Source organism: Lissotriton helveticus, chromosome 2_1 (genome assembly GCF_964261635.1).
Source record: "Lissotriton helveticus chromosome 2_1, aLisHel1.1, whole genome shotgun sequence".
In the NCBI taxonomy this organism is placed as follows: Eukaryota; Metazoa; Chordata; class Amphibia; order Caudata; family Salamandridae; genus Lissotriton; species Lissotriton helveticus.
Window position 1 is genome coordinate 1,086,265,218 of NC_136059.1, and position 17,344 is coordinate 1,086,282,561.

Consider the following 17,344-nt stretch of genomic DNA (forward strand, 5'->3'; position numbering starts at 1 on the left):
CACTCCTGCGCAACGGAGGATGCACACGGCCCCCGCAAGCTGTCAAATCATGCTCCCATCATGATAAAAGTTTCAGTACCTAAATCTTACATTAAACCATTTACTTGGCGACTTCCCCCTAATTCACTGCTCGATTCAGTGTGAAGGGAACAAATTAGGGCAAACATCACAGAATACTTTAAACACAGCATGGGTTTGGTGGACACTATGGGGGTGATATGGGAGGCCTTTAAAGTGGTGATTCGGGGATACTGCCTGGCCTTGCATTCAGGGGAACTCGGACGCATCTGCGGGAGTCTGACCAGATTGGAAGAGGAAATTTGCACTATGGAATTGCAGTCCTTTCACTCCCCCTCGTCTTCAATGCTGGGACAAATCTGGGACAAACTTACTGCCTTTCATGAAGAGGCAGAAAGGGAGACTAGATTTTTATATAAATTTGCACTGGCACATTGATATGGGGAGGGTGAAAGGCCCAGGAAGATGCTAGCAAACCTTCTAAAACCACCACCGATGCTCCGCGTTCATCACAGAACTTTCCACACTCACAGCTGGGACAGTGCGCTCACCTTTAGAGATTTTAGACAAAATGCGCAATTTCTAATCACAATTAAACTCTTCACAGTCGGACCCATCAGAGCCCGACCTGCATGAGTATTTTGATTTGATAGAATTATTATGGCTAAGTAAGGCTCATCGAGAATATCTTAATGTCCCACTCATGGTAGAGGATGTCAGGAAAGTAATCCACAGCTTACCGGCTGACAAGGCACCTAGGTCCAACAAACTAGCGTCCAAATGTTACAAAGAATGTTTGGAGCTGCTGGGGCCACACTTATTAGCAGCCTACCAAGAAGCTTCCCAAACTGGGGTTTTACCGAAGTCGATGCGTGAGGCCATTATTATAACGCAGCTAAAACCTGACAAATACCCGTTGAGATGCGACTCGTATTACCGCTCTCTCTAATAAACCTAAATGCTAAGATCTATTACTGGCTAACAAGGTGCAGCCGCTACTTCCACTGATTGTCCGGCCAGACCAATCAGGATGTGTGCCCGGTTGATCCACCTCCCATAATTTGAGGACAATTTTCACATTATTACATTACCTTGCCCCTCAAGTCTCGGCGATAGCAGCATTATTCAATGCCACAAAGGCTTTTGACTCGTTGGAGAGGAAGTTTTTGTTTGCTCTTCTCCGGAGATTGGGATTCAGCCACTTGTTTATTCAGTAGGTCCAGCTATTATACACCCTGCCCACGGCTCGAGTTAACTTCAATGGGCTAATCTCAGAGCCTATAACCATCACAAGAGGATTGCATCAGGGGTGTATTTTCAATAGTGACAGAGCCGCTGGCGGCTAGACTCAGACAGCACCAGGCAACCCATGGGATAGGATTTACAACCTGGGGCTTGACTGTGTCAATGTATGCAGACAACATCACCTTTTACATGACAAATCCAGGGGACAATTTTGCACCCATGACGAGAGAACTATAACGTTAGGGGGGCCTCTCCGGGATAGAGAACATTTGGGGGAAATCCACCATCATACCACTAACGTTAGTCACATATTCCTTTGATACTGAACATCCAATAGCATGGGCGGCCAGTCCAACGTGGTACATGGGGATCTGGATAAGTAGAGATCTGCACAAGATCTGGACGGCTAAGTATGGCAGAGTAGTGGACTGGATAGAAGATAGGGTTAAGAGATGGAAAACATTGCCTCTGCCCCTAACTGGCTGCATCGCTATAACAAAAATGATCATCCTGCCAAAACTACTATATTTGTTTGTGAACATTCCAATGCCCCTCACCACACAATTTTTTTATCGACTTAGATCGTTAATGATCAACCTGATGTGGGCGGGGGAGACAGCCCCAGATATCTTGGGAGACACTTACTTTGCCATTGGTGCAGGAAGGGCTTGATGCCCAAGACCTTGCTCTGTATGCATATAGCTCTCAGGCTCAATTCCAACAGTTTTGATTGCATCCTATAGCGTTCCAGCCTCACGTGTTAGTTGAAATGGACATGGTGGTACCACTCACCTTAAGTACGGCAATATATCAGAAATATAAATGCCTGAGGCAAGAAATTGACACCACTGAAGCTATGTGGTGGGCCTGGGTGGGGCTCTGTAGAAGTGGATGCCTAGACACACTCTATGCTCCTTCAATACCATTAGCGAATATTCCGCTGTTCCCACCACTCATGGATAGCAGGGCACGGGTGCATGCACACTCACATAAGCTGCTTGTACGCAACGACTTGTTCTCAGGGGACACCTTCCTAACACTCCGGCAAATGTGTGGTTCAACACCTCCCACAGCACTAGATAGGCTCTTATATTTCCAGCTATGTGAATCATGCAGAAGTAGGTTCAGGTCCTTCCCAGGCGCTCCTTCGTCGCTGCCGGCATTAGAAAACATAACAGTGGATTCGGGTCATAAGCTGGTGACTCGTATCTACACTAGCATACAAAAGAATTTCACAACTATCGTGCCACAATCACTCAGGGCATGGAAGGCGGACACAGGGGAGGCTCTCACAGATTACCAATGGGACGTCTGCTGCAGGCAAATGGAGCAACTGTCTCCTAACTATCACTGAGGCTCATCCATTTTAAATACATACACTGCCTTCACCAGACACAACTACAGTGAATGGGGTTGAAGGCGGACTTGTGCTTCTGGTGGTGTGGGGCCCCCAAGCCACTTTTTTACACCTCACAGGGCAGTGCCTGTCAATTGCTATCTTCTGGTCAAAAATACTGCATCATACCAAGAATATCACGGACAGGACTTACCAGTCGCCCCACTGGGGGCGTGGCTGGGGTACATTCAGCATGTTCCACCATCGGCGAGGAGACTCACTGCTATGCTGCTGCTGTTGGCAAAAAGACAGGTAGCCCTGCATTGGGGTGCTGCCTCCCCCCAACTGTGAAATCCTGGGTAACAGATGTCACGTACTGCAAAGATCAATGAACCTGCTATTGGGAACTTCTACAGACACAGTCTCGCCCAAAGGACATATGGTCCCCATTTACAAATTGGCCATGTTCAGCTGCAGCAGATGATCCATGACTCTACATGTTTAAAGTAAAAGTATCCATGGTCTGCAATGAAGAATTATCAACTGGATTGTGATGATATGTTGTATTGTATTGCCAAGCGTCTGTTGTTTTTCTTATTCTGTATATGCCCTACCGTGGTGACATCTCACTCTCACTATGTTAACAAGTTTGCATGCGATGCCCAGTGGGCGATGTGAATCTCCATGTAAGTAATTGTGTTAGTCGACACTCATATAACAGCTGTAATTTGTTTAAGGTTTATGTTCTTAAATGAAACTCAATAAAAAGATTGTGTTTCAAAAACAGACTTCTCTATATCCTGCTTTATTGATTGATTGACCTCAAAAAGGAGATTGGTGGGGGTCAAACAGCCCTGAAACAGAGCCTCTCAGAAGTTCACAAGGACCTGGCTTTTGTGGGCCAGACAGTAAACACCCTCAAAGCAGAACAAGATGAGAGGTGGGTTGACTTTGAGGAACTGAATGACCACATGATACTAACGTAGGAAAAAAAGATCTGGAGAACAGATCTTGCTACTCAAACATACTCATTAGAGGAATTACCCACGCTAAAGAGGGCAAGGAGACAAACATCACATTACATACACGGAGATGCTTTTGGAAGAATATAAACCCGAACCGCACTCCATAGATCAAGCACACAGAGAAGACCTATCTACACAGAACTTGAGAAATCCCCCAGATTTCTTGGTCTGCTTCTATCCCTATGAGGATGAAGAGGTTATACTTGATGCAACAAGATGAAGGGGCCCTATCAGCTGTAAGGGCGATGACCTTCAAATTTTACAAGACGTATTGGCGATCACTTTAGCCAAAAGACAAGCATTTCGTCCTATCACTACCTTCCTATCACTACCTTCCTCATTCTGCAGTTTGAATGGGGGGCAAATACTAGACAACCAAATCTCTAAAAGAATTATGCCAAATACTAGACATGCGCCTGTCAGAGACTGCCGTTGATTCACCTTCGGAGATGACTTGCCCGCCATGTCCAGAAACTGGTAACCTGTAAGAATTGCAGGAACACCCCCAGCTGAGAAGACTTGTTGGTGGAGTGGTAAGCAGCACTCAAGTGCAAAAGTTAAGTGCTGGTCAGCTTTGCCAAGCTCAGGAAGCCAGAGCTTAGGTCTGTAACCACAACTTTCAGCTGGCGGCCCTCAGAGCCCAATCAAGAACAAATCAGGGCTTGGCACCTATGAATGGTGAGAGAATTTGAAGGAATAATCAGGAGATGGTAACTTGAAGGCCCTCGCAGTGGTGGGCTGCGGGAGATTCCTTACTCTTGATGCACTGCAGAAGGACCATCCAAAACTGTTCCTCTTCCGGAGGAAACCAAGTCAGATTGTGTCAGACCTGGCATCTTTTGGCATGTTTACTCTGTCTTTTTGCTTTCTGACCTCCTGGTTTTGACTCTGTTTTTGCTTGTTTAGTATCTCTGCATACTTTCTCACTGCTGTTCCTTGCTGAAGGTTAAGTGCTCCTATTGTAAAATTGTATTATGGATTGGTGTTTCCATGATTGACATAATTGATGTACTGCAAAGTCCCTAGTAAAGTGCACTGAGAGTGCCAGGGCCTGCAAATCGAATGTTGCTAGTGGGCCTGCAGCACTGATTGTGCCACCCACACAATCGGCCTTTCAAAGGGTTCTTAGACCTGCCACTGCAGTGACTGCGTGTAGTTTTTACTGCAATGTCGACTTGGAAAGTTCACCCACTTGGCAGGCCCTAACCTTCCCTTTTATTGCATGTAAGTCACCCCTAAGATAGGACCAAGGTACCCCTATGGGCAGGGTGCAGTATATGTGAAAGGTCGGACATGTCCTGGTATGGGTGACATGTGCTGATAGTGAAAAACAGTGTATTTCTTTTTTCACTATTGAAAGGCTATCTGTTCCATAGGATAGAATGGGAATTTACTTATAATATCTTTTGAGTATATCTTCCCATTGGGACAAGATGGAGACATGGAGTTTAGTATGCCTGAACCCTGAATATAGAAATGTATCTTTTAGTAAAGATGATTTTTATGTTCTTTGTTTGAAAATACCACTTTTAGAAAGTAGGTTTTTTCTTGCCAACCTATTTGCCTCTGCTGGTTTGTGGATTGACTGTCTAGCTTTTGGAGTGACAGGGGCTGGGGATGTGCATTCTCTTCAAACATCCACTAGGGGATTGAGGTGTGTCTTGCCTTGTCTGGATGGGTCAGGGCTGAGCTGAATAGAACTGGGCTGTATTTAGAGTACTGAGAGGAGATTTCTTTGCACCTGAATGGGCCAGGTCTGCCTTGGATAATGCTGTATCCACCTCCCACCTCCTGCCAGGAAGCAGGACAAGGGAGGATAGAACTGGTTTGGATTGAGCACAGACACTCTGCCAAAAGGAATACAGAGAAACTGAGTATAAACATTGGGGCTGAGACCCCAGAACTTTAAAACTTGCATGGATCAAGGAACGTGCGAAGAAGAAGAGCTGGAGGAGCTGCGAGGAGGAGTACTGCCACTCTGCTGTGTTGTTGCTTTGCTGTGTTGGCCTGAAGTCGCTGCTTCTTCCTTGGGAAGTAAAAGGGCTGGACTGAACTTTCTTCAATTGTCGCTGAGTATCTCCAAGGGCTTGACACCGAACTTGCCTCCTGTTCACAAAGTCTCAGGGACAGCAAAGACTTCACTTACCTCTGGGTACTGCCTCTGGAACCATGGGTTTCAGTTGCCACAGAGGGGGAAAGCAGTCATCACCATCACCAACACCGCTGCTGACTCTGTGTCCTGAAGGCACCGCCACACTTCGCACTGCAACCCTGGTCTCAGGAACGACCACCACTGCACCACTGCTTGCACCGCAACCTGTGGGTACCACACTTTGCACCTCCTTGCTTCACTCCTCCACCCTGGTCTCACCAATGACTTCGCTGCATGCTGACCTCGACACCTAAGACTGCACCATGGTTTGGGGGTACAGCAGTAGCCTGGGATGGAGCTACCGGTTTTAAGGAACGGAACTTTAAAGTCATTCTTGCAAAATGCATCATATGGATTATTGTAATTTGGTTTTTTATCATTTTGGTCTTGCTTGCACAGGTAAATGTATTGGTTATTTTTCTTACTGTATGTTATGTGCAAATGCTTCACACACTGCCTCTGAAATAATCCTGTCTGCTTGTGCCAAGCAACCAAGGGGGTGAGCAGGGTTTTTTTCAGCAATGTATCCCCCTTTTCCTGACTAGAAGGAAGAGTCTCTATTTGAACAAAGGTGAAAACCATTTCCAACTAGAGACCCCAATTTCTGACAGATTACCATCCATACTTGTCCCTATGTTTACGGGACCAGCCGTTCACATGTTTACTTGGTTTGAGATGACAAAAAGGCATTCGTTTTTGGGGGTGTGGGAGGGGGGAAAGAAGAATGTTTTTTGGCAATCCAAGGCCACCCTACCACACTTCCCAAGCACAAGAAGTCATATCATACTACTGAACACAAAGACAAGCCACCACCCACACCTGACATAACCCCATACAATGATAGAGGGCTTAACAACTCTCTCCAAAGGTGCTCCATCCTACAGAAGTTGATTTCACTCCACACAGATATTGGCATATTACAAGAGACCCATCTCTCAATGAAGGACTGGCTCTGCTTATGTTCTAAACACTACCCAGCACAATATTTCTCCTCAGAGGATAAGAAGTCAGTGGCGGTGAAAATCCTCACACCTAGCCTGTGCCACATGATAATGGACAACACTTTGAAGGGTAAAGAGGGGTGCTGGATAGTGCTAAAGGGCACTCTAAGTGGTGACCCATTGACCATTGCACCCATCTGCTACCCCAACAAAGTATTAAAACAGTTTCTGACTGAGACCATTCGCACCTTCACAGTCTGGTCCTCATACTAATATGTGGGAACTTTAACTTGGTCTAGGACAACATTATAGATGCAGAAGTGAATGGCGAGAGGAGGGACAACACAACAGTCACCTGCAGGTAGGACCCTTCAAGCAGACCTAAGTCTTACAGATATTTGGGGACTATGAAATTTGCTAGGGTGAGGGTGAGACTTTTCCAACTATTTTGGCGCTCACAAGACCTATGCCCAACAGAACTACATTCTCAGTGACAAACAGTTACTTCCAAAGGAAACTGATGACACAGAAGAATCTGTCAGTCTGTCTGACCATGGCCCCATTACCTGCGCACTCTCAAATGCACAGACCAGTTCATCGCGCTCAAGCAATACCTGGCAATTGCAGGGGTCCCTTCTTAAAGACCCAGTGACAATTAACTTTATCAATAAGAGTATCCACAAGTTAATCATCCATAATGCCACAGGACACAATTCTGCGGTAAACCTGGGGGATGCACTGTAAGCAGTTCTCTGGGTTCACTTCACAGCTGAAGCCGACTGATTAAAGTGGATGCAGGAGACTCTACACCAGAGGCTCCTAACAGACTTTAAGGAGCTGGAGGGTGGCCATAAACATATTCACTTCCAAACAACATGAAGAAAGATCTTAATTGCGTGAGGGAAGATTAAAACTCTTGAGATGGATAAAGCAGCCTACTTACTCACTAAACTGGACACCAAGTTCTACGAACTGAGCAATAAGTCTAGTACACACCTACCAATTCATTTGTGGGCCAGGCAGGTCCAAAATACAGTAATATAAATGAAAGGTCCTGATGGCTGACTTTATACCCATGGTCAGTATAAAGGTGATTGTTTTTTGGAACTATTAAACTGACATATATAGAAGGCAAACAGCGCTTGCCCTGGGAAGAGCAGAATACTTAGAGGGAGTGGAATTATGTACAATCAACTGACCATTAGATACAGAAGAGATTTTGGATGCAATTTTAAAACACCACCCGGCAAAAGATGCAGGCACAGATGGCTTTACCACAACATTTTATTAATGCTTCACCCCTTCTCTTCCCCACCTCTTTCACAACGTATTCCAAGAGATGATAAGAGAGGTCGATTAGGTCCATCAATAGTGGAATCTACCATTCCTCTCATACTTAAACGAGGTAAAGATCTCAATATTTGCAGATTACTGCCCGAACTCCCTCCTAAATGTAGATTTCAAGTTATTGACTATAATAGTGATACTAAGATTCCCAATATTGAAGGAGGAGCTTATGGACCCAGATTAATCAGGCTTCATTCAAGAACATCAGACAAGCAACAGCACTAAAAAGGCACTACATCTAATAGACATAGGAAAGACAGGTACTGAGTAATCTGTCATTATAGCCCTGTATACTGAAAAGGTGCTTTACAGGGTGGACTTGGCGTTTCCTGGCAGATGTTTTACAGGCCTTAGGGTTCAGAGACAACTTTAGAAACTTGTTCTTGAACAGATACCATGTCCCAAAAGCTTGTATCTGAATTATTAGCATGTACTCCTGCAGGGTAAGTATTTCCAGGAGGACTAGATAGGGATGTCACTTTTCGCACTTTTATTTGCAACAACACTAGAACCGCTCACCCAAAGAATACACACTGACCTCCAAATTAACAGGATCATATTTGGAACACAAGGTATAAAACTGACCATGTTATGGCAGATGTGACTCTCTCTAAGACCTGCTCTAGTCCGTGCCCCATCTCATGGACAGTAGAACTGGCACACTATCAATGCCTAAACTTAATGTTACTAAAACAGAGATTTAGAATGTCTCCAAGCCTGAGACTAAAGTGACCAAGCTGTAACAGCTACTTCCGGTCCGTGGGCTTCACTACATATTGGCTATTTGAGAATAGCCCTGGCCCCAACCTTAGCAAAAACAAGGACTTAAACCTGCAGTGACTTCAAAGTGAAAACAGAACATAATACCTGACAATAAAAGACTCTGTCCCTGTTGGGGAGAATAGCAGGGTTCAAGATCTCAATCTTGCCTAAAATCCTATACCTCTTCAAAAACATTAGTTTCTTCTATTCCAAAAGAATACATTGCAAAATTGCAGTCATTCTGCTGTGCCTATGTGTAGCAAGGCAAGATTGAGAGGATAGCATAGTGACAGAGCTCCCTTAGACCTTGTAGTGATTGGACTAGCGATCCCAAACTTAACACACTATCACACAGCTGCTTATCTCAGATTTCTATTCCACTAGATGAGAAGAGAGACAGAGAAAGTATGGGCCATGATAGACCATACAATGGCAGCAGAGCCCCTATGGGAGATACCATGGAGATGTAAAACACAGAGAACTTCCACCGTGTACAAATCCCTGGTTAGAAGAGAAATTTGAGAGGTCTGGGATTGGTTGGCTACAAAGAAGGGGCTCACCTCTTTCTCATTGCACATCACTCCCTTCTGGGGCAACTCAGACTTCACCAGAGGAATAAATAGGGAGGCTATCGTCACTGGTTGCAGAGAGGCTTCATATCATTAAGGTTCGTGTTTGACATGGTGCATTTCAAACCCTTCGAGCAACTTAAACAGGAGTTTTATCTCCCTGAGACCGAGAGGTTTCATTTCCTGCAAATACGCCACTTTGCTACGTAACCCAGAAGTGAAAGAGGGAGCATCTGGAGCCCCGACACCTTAAAATAAATACCTTCTGACATGGGCCCACGATACCTACATTATATCCAAAATATACCACTTGCTCAATGTGAGACAATGCTGCCAAATTTACTTTTCAGAGAGCATGGAAGAATGCGCTTTAAGTCACCGTAGACACGGATGAATAAGAAGATAAACTACAGCAGCACCAGTTTTGCCACTCATGTCACAGGGAGAGAAACAACACTCAAGATAGTATATAGAAGGAACTACACACTGGCACGAATAGCCCTGATGAGCCAGGAGAGGAGATCCAGATGCTGGAGCAGGTGCAAGGAGGAGAGGACACATATCTTGTGGTCCTGTCCAAAATTTCAGCCATTCTGGTCTTTAGTAATAACAACAATACAACACACTGTAGGGGGAATTAGATAGTTGCCTAGAAAGTATACTCCTGCGGCACCCGGTGGACAACATTTACCCCTTAGGAGTAAGGAAATGGTGCTTCATCTGACACCTCCTACTGTCAGCTAAGCAAACAATTCTAGCTCTTCAGGGCCAAAACCTAGTACCCACAGAATCTAAATGGAATAAAAGTTTGAAGTGGTTTCTGCGGATGGAAAACTATCCAAAAGGACTAAGGAGGAAACCAATTACTACACTAAACAATGGAGGCTACTGCTTAAGTTTTTTCAGAAATACTTTTTTCTTCTCTTTTTAATTTTAAAAGTAAAGTTTATTAAGTCGGAAAAGTGAAATAACAGGTAGCAGGTTTACAATATAATCTAATAACAATACATTGAAAACATTTGAACAATGGTAGGATAGAACAGGAACATTTTTGCAATTATATGTTATAAAACAGGAAAAGAATAGGAGGGAAAAAAAATCGAAAGGGTAAAAAATAAAAGAGACTTTTATCTTTAACTGGGGAGGGTATAGGCTTGGAGGGGATGGAGGGAGGATTGCTGTCGTATATTACCGTTCATTTGAACAAATTAAATAAATGCCAATAAATACGCATTCAACCCTAAATACATCCTTCGTTTATCACCAAATAATCACATTTTGAATCAATATAAATGTGATTATAAATTTCATAATTCATTCAAGTACTAAAATAAAACAAAATAAGGATATCTGGCTCATATATCCTTGTCAAAACAATGTTAACGCATTTATCTAAAGCCTTCATAGTCACGTTGTCAATAATCTATTGGGAAATGTTATCATCTTTGTACCTGTGCATTTGATTTGTAGACAATGATGAAAAACAGTGATTTGTAAATGTGAAACACTTTGTAAATTACTAGAGTAAAGTGGCCATGGATTCAACTTCATGAATATTTATGATAGAAAACAGAGTTAAACATAGATGTCTAAAATGGTTTTAGACACAAGTCAAAGTAGTCAAGGATCTGATATTTTCCTTTGTTGAATCCCATGCATGAACGTGTTATGACCTGATTTCTAATCATTAAAACAAATTGTAAGAAGATCTAACATATCAGGTTCAAGTTTAATTCAAATGAGTTACATTTCAGGAAAAAGAAGAATTCATTTAACTTACTGTCACACAGACTAATGAATAATAATATTTCTGAATCGGAGCTGTGGATATTTTTAACATGTGCACAACCTGACCCCAAAGAACTTCCATTATCTAATTTAGCTGCATCCCTTAAAACCCAATTCATAAGATATTTTCTGTCAACTCACAATTATTGTTTTTTAGAAAAAGATGGAAGGTGACATATCCCAAAGATCTTCTGGTTAAGAATACAGGGGCGGCCTTAGGCATGTGCAAGCTGTGCACCTGCAGAGGGCTGCCATACCCCAGGGGCCACCACACCAATATATATCCTTAATATAATAATCCTCTGGGGATGGATACATATTTGCGTTGCGGCCCCTAGCAGGGATTTGGCGGCCTACGGCTCTGTTCCACTTCCAAACCCCCTGACCCCCCCACCTCTTCACTGGCCTCTGCACCTGCGTTCCTCCGGGGGCCCCCTACCTACGCTTCCAGCCCAGGGCTGCCATGGGCCTAGAGCAGCCCCTGATGAATCAAATTAGTTCTTTAAAAATTGTGTTGCTTTTTTCTGCATTGATGTATCAGCATGAAGGTTGTTTGATGAGGTCAAGTAGTTGGCATCCTTCTGCAATTTGTAGCTTCTTTCAAATAATTATGTGATGTTTAATTTCTGGTAATACTGTATATTATATTTTCTTCTTGGGGTCTTACAATAGTGATTTAGCATTTAACCTGTCTAATTTGTAATACAAGTTCTCTGATATAAAATATATATTCGTATTTGAAATACTTTTGATTACCCTATATCTCTGTTTCTAAATATTGTAAATGGAAATTGCCATGTTTTATCAAAAGCAGACCAGACACCAGACCAACTCTAATATGACTAAATATCCAAAGGCATAATGAGTAATGAGGCATTCACTAAAGCCAAGTTTGCTTAACTTATCCACACATTTTAATGAACAGTCAACCCTCCATGGTGCTGAGGAAACTGATGATGGAGGGATAGTCCAAATGAAGGTGATTCCATGGACAATTCCATCAAGTGGGCATTCTGTCCAAGACCACCATTAAAGGTTTCACAGTCCCAGACTGAAAATAATTCACATGCCCTCCACTCACAAAGCAAAAAACAGTACATGGGGCCTTTTATTAAGCTTGGCTTGCCAATCTTCATTTTGAAGTGTGTTTTTAGCAACCACTTAATTGATAAAATTTCGATTATGAATAGTGTAAATTGGGACCTTTTTTCCTAAAGAAGCTCACAAATCCAACTAAGGTCAGGCATCACAACATTCCTTGCCGAAACATAAAAGATGCCATAAGCCTTCCCCGCTACTACCAGTCTTTCAATCATCATGGTCTGAGGAGAATCTCCGTATTTACCTGTTTACCAATTAGTTGGATGAAGTTAACAGAGATAGTAAGGGTGAGCTTAAATAACCTCACACACCTGAAATCTAATCCAGGCTGCAAGTGCCCATTTGCCGTGGTGAAGTAAGTAGATGACTAGATGACTTACAGGAGCACTGGTGAGTGTAGATAATTTGCTTACGATTCAGTCACGCCATGTGATCTAGAGCCGTTTTAGTAGTCCTAAACTTGATATGCATCAGGAGTGTACAACACCATTTAGCTATTCTCTCTGGACTCTTTGGCATTAGATTCACAGGAGTGTAGTCATGTTGATTAGGACTTGGAGAAAGATAACAAATATTCTATTGGAGACAGATATATATATATATATATATATATATATATATATATATATATATATAGTCACTGAAAAAAACATAGGTTTCAGGCCTGATATAGTTCGGAATTAGCATTTAAAAAAACCTTAGAAATTCACTGAAAAAATTGTAGATTTTAGGGGTGTTATAGTTAGCTGGACATTTCACTCATACAAAACCCTCGCGTGCCCACAATCCACTGCTGATGATGTCACATATTACATCATTCATGACATGGTCAGTGACATCACTGATGACATCTCAAATGACATCACTGATGACATCATCCAGTGAATGTGGTTTGCTTTGTTATTTAAATATGTATTATATATATAGCAATTTGCATTGAAGAATGAGTGGATATATAAATATAAATATCTGGATGGAGGATTTAGTAGCAGTGTGATTGACTGTTTACTTGACTAATTTAAAGTGTCTCTCTAAGTAGATTGGATAGTGACTAAACTGTGTGAACATCTGCATCACTTTGTCAGTTGTTGTAAAAACTACTTCTCCAGTTGGTTACTAGCTATTTGAAAGTCTATATTAGTTATTGATTAGTTAACTAAGTATTTGTATGGGAGAGTGAATGTGTGTGTGGTTCGGTGGGAGGTGTGTGACTGCCTAAAGATGTGTGAATTGTTGATTTAGTAGGTATATGACATTAAGACTACATGTTATAACAGTTGTTTGGGTGAGAGAATATCTTTATGGGTGTGGTGATGAGCAAATATCTCTCTTAATGGTACATGTCCAACAACGTAGAAAAATAAAAGGCAATGTATGTGTCAGTTGTTGTTTATAAATAAGTATACGTAAGACTCACTGATTGTATGCGTGACTGTATAGATAACTGTATACTTGTAATAGTGATTTTATAGCACACTAAGGGGAAGATGTATCATCCGTTTTTTTGTCGCAAATGCTGCGATTCGCAAAATAGCAGCGTTTGCGACAAAAAAAACGGGATTTGGAATGTATCATGCAAAAAGCCTGGCAATATTAGGGAATCGCAAATTTTGCGATTCCTTAATATTGCGAGGCTTTTAAGAAATGGCAAATTGCGATTTCTTAATTTCAGTTTTGCGATTTTTGACTAAGAATTCGCAATTTACCACCAACTTGTAGTTGGTGGTAATTGGCGAATTGTTTTCAAAATGCACTTTTTTAAAATTCTAAAGGTGCCATATGACGCTCATACATGCCCTTAGGCATGTATGTGCGCCATATGCGCACACATGTCAAATTCAGGGGTGCAGCAGGGTGTTCTTAAGACACCCTTGCACCCTTGAAATTATTCTTGTGATTAGCAAATTGCGAATCGCAAATTGAGAATAATTTCACATTCATTCCTATGGGCCTCCTGGCCCATAGAAATGAATGGGAAATTATTCCTTAATTGCGATTAGCAATTTGCTAATCGCAATTAAGGAATTTAAAGAAATCGCTAAAAAACAGCGAAATTCTACATACATACCATTTTGCACTTCTCAAATAGCGATTCCTTAAAAATCGCTATTTGAGAATCGCAAAATGGTATCTTGATACATCTGCCCCCTAAGTATAATTTACTATCTATATGAATAGATAAAGTGGTGTTTGTATAAGTGTATAGCTAAGTAAATGTAAGTATGATCCATTGTTTGCATAAGTGAATAGGATGACTAAGTGAATAGGATGTGTGCTGGTGCGTAATGTCGATATAGGTATATAAGTATATTTGATAGTGTTCTATTGATCATTGACTGCATGTATGAGTGAATCTGTAGGTAAGTGATTAGATGTGTGTATAGATCTAGGAATCACTGACTGTTTTTTTAGAAGCTTGTATCGATGTGTCAATGGATTTGAATCTGGTACTCTGTATTTTACAGTGAGTGACGAAAGGGTATACTAGTGTATGATGAGGTGTATCGTCACGTGGATGATGTCATCAGTGATGTCATTTGAGATGTCATCAGTGATGTCACTGACCATGTCATGAATGATGTAATATGTGACATCATCAGCAGTGAATTGCGGGCGCGCGAGATTTAGTTAGTACAACTAACTATATCGGAGGAATTTCAAGGGTTTTGAATGAGTGAAATGTCCAGCTAACTATAACACCCCTAAAATCGACAGTTTTTTTCAGTGAATTTCGAAGGTTTTTTAAATGCTAATTCCTAACTATATCAGGCCTGAAACCTAAGGTTTTTTCAGTGAATTTGCAAGGTTTTTTAAATGCAAATTCCTAATTATGATGTGTGTGAAACCTATGGTTTTTCTGTGAATTTCTAAGGTTTTTTCAATGCTAATTCCTAACTATAACGTCTGTGAAATCTATGTTTTTTTCAGTGATTTTACAAAGTTTTTTAAGTGCTAATTCCTAAATATAACGTGTGTGAAAAATATTGTTTTTTCAGTGAATTTCCAAGGTTTTTAAAATGCTAATTTCTGTATCAATTTTTATATTTTTTATATATTTATTTTCCAACAAACTGCCTTTGTACATTGACTGTATCCTGTAATATGCAACGGCACAGCTAGTTTTTATGATTTGGATAAAGTTAAACTGTATAGTCTACATCTTCAATCAAAATATAAACAGTCAAATTTGTCAATTATTCTTTTTTTTTCAACGTGCGTGCAACGTGCGCGCAACATGCGTGCACCTCGTGATTTAAAAAAAATATATATGTTTTTTTGCCCTTCGGGGTCCTTCAGAGACCCCCTGAGAAGGCCTAGGGCAGAGCTTTCCGAACTTTGTGTCACGACACAGTAGTGTGTCACCTGCAAATGGTGGGTGTGTCGCAGGATGACACCAGTATTAAGAGCACTTAGCACATAAGTGCTGCTAATTAGTAGGCATTCCTTTGAAAGAGTGTCTCAGAGTCTGCCCCAGCAGTGCGGACTCCAAGGCACTCTGCTCTCTGGGGGCCGGGCGATTCACAGCAAAGTCCCATTAACAAGTAAATGGTCTTTTAACTTTTAAAGACCTGCGAAGTACTCTGTGCGGCTGTGTGTGTGCCCGGGAAGCTGGGGTGTGGTGACAGATGGGAAGTGTCTGAATGTCAGCTTTGTGCGTGATGGATAGGATGACTGAGGAGACCTCAGTGATGAGCTGCACCACTGTGGTAATTAGAGTGCCTTTGTTAAGTGAACTAACAGAGCACATTTCAAGTAGTGAGAAGATTCCTACTGTAATTTACAGCCCGACTACTTCCTTGGTGTATGTGCAAATAAAGAGCCATGCATTGAAATTTGCATGTGTATACTAAACATACAAGCAGATGTGATTAATGCTTTAGAATGGATTGGATTACACCCGATTTGTCTCTGGTGATAAAATAAATAGATTGGGTTCTTTAAACACCACCGCAAAGTTAGTGCAAGAATGCAAAACTCTTAACGTTATGCAAGAGAAGGTGAATGGACATGTCCTGGGGAGGCCATAACATAGAGAAGCTGTATTGCTTGCCAGCACGTTTGGAGGAGCTGAAAAATAACAAAATGCATTAAAGTGGACTTTTAATGAGAAAGGTTAATATATGAAAAATGCAATATAATTTAGTATGTTATAGGGTCTAATGTACGGATTTTCCAATTGCAAAAAGTGGGTGCAAATTGCATACCGACTTTTTGCGAATGAAAACTAATTTTGTGAACCAGCGAATATAGTAAGAGGGAGGAGGGCGACAGAGGGGGGAGGGAGACAGACAAGAGACAGACAGAGGTAGGGGGACAGACAAGAGACAGAGGTAGGGAGACAGACAAGAGACAGAGGTAGGGAGACAGAAAAGAGACAGAGGGAGGGAGACAGGGAGAGAGAGAGGGAGAAAGACAGAGAGAGAGAGGGAGGGAGACAGAGAGAGAGAAGGAGGCAGGGAGACAGAGAGATAGAGGGAGGGAGAAAGAGGGAGGGAGACAGAGAGAGAGGGAGGCAGTGAGTGAGACAGAGGGAGACAGAGGGAGGGAGAGAGAGGGAGCAAGATAGAGGTAGGAAGACAGCGAAAGAGGGAGTGAGAGAGACAGACCGAGATAGAGACAGGGACAGACAGAGACAAATAGAGGCAGAGACAGGGACAGGGACAGACAAATGGAGGCAGAGGCAGACACATAGAGGCAGAGACCGGGACATGGGCAGACAAATAGAGGCAGAGACAGGGACAGGGGCAGACAAATAGAGGCAGAGACAGGGACAGGGGCAGACAAATAGAGACAGACGGAGACAGAGGGAGGGAGACAGGGATAGACCGAGACAGAGACAGACAGACAGAGGCAGAGAGGAGAGGGAGCGGGTGACAGAGGGAGTGTGGCAGTGGGAGACAGTCGGGTGGAGACAGAGAGAGAGGGAGACAGAGAGAGAGAGAGAGGGAGACAGAGAAAGAGAGAGGGAGACAGTGGGAGAGGGAGACAGAGAGAGAGGGAGACAGAGAGAGAGGGAGACAGAGAGAGAAGGAGACAGAGAGAGGGAGAAAGAGAGAGAG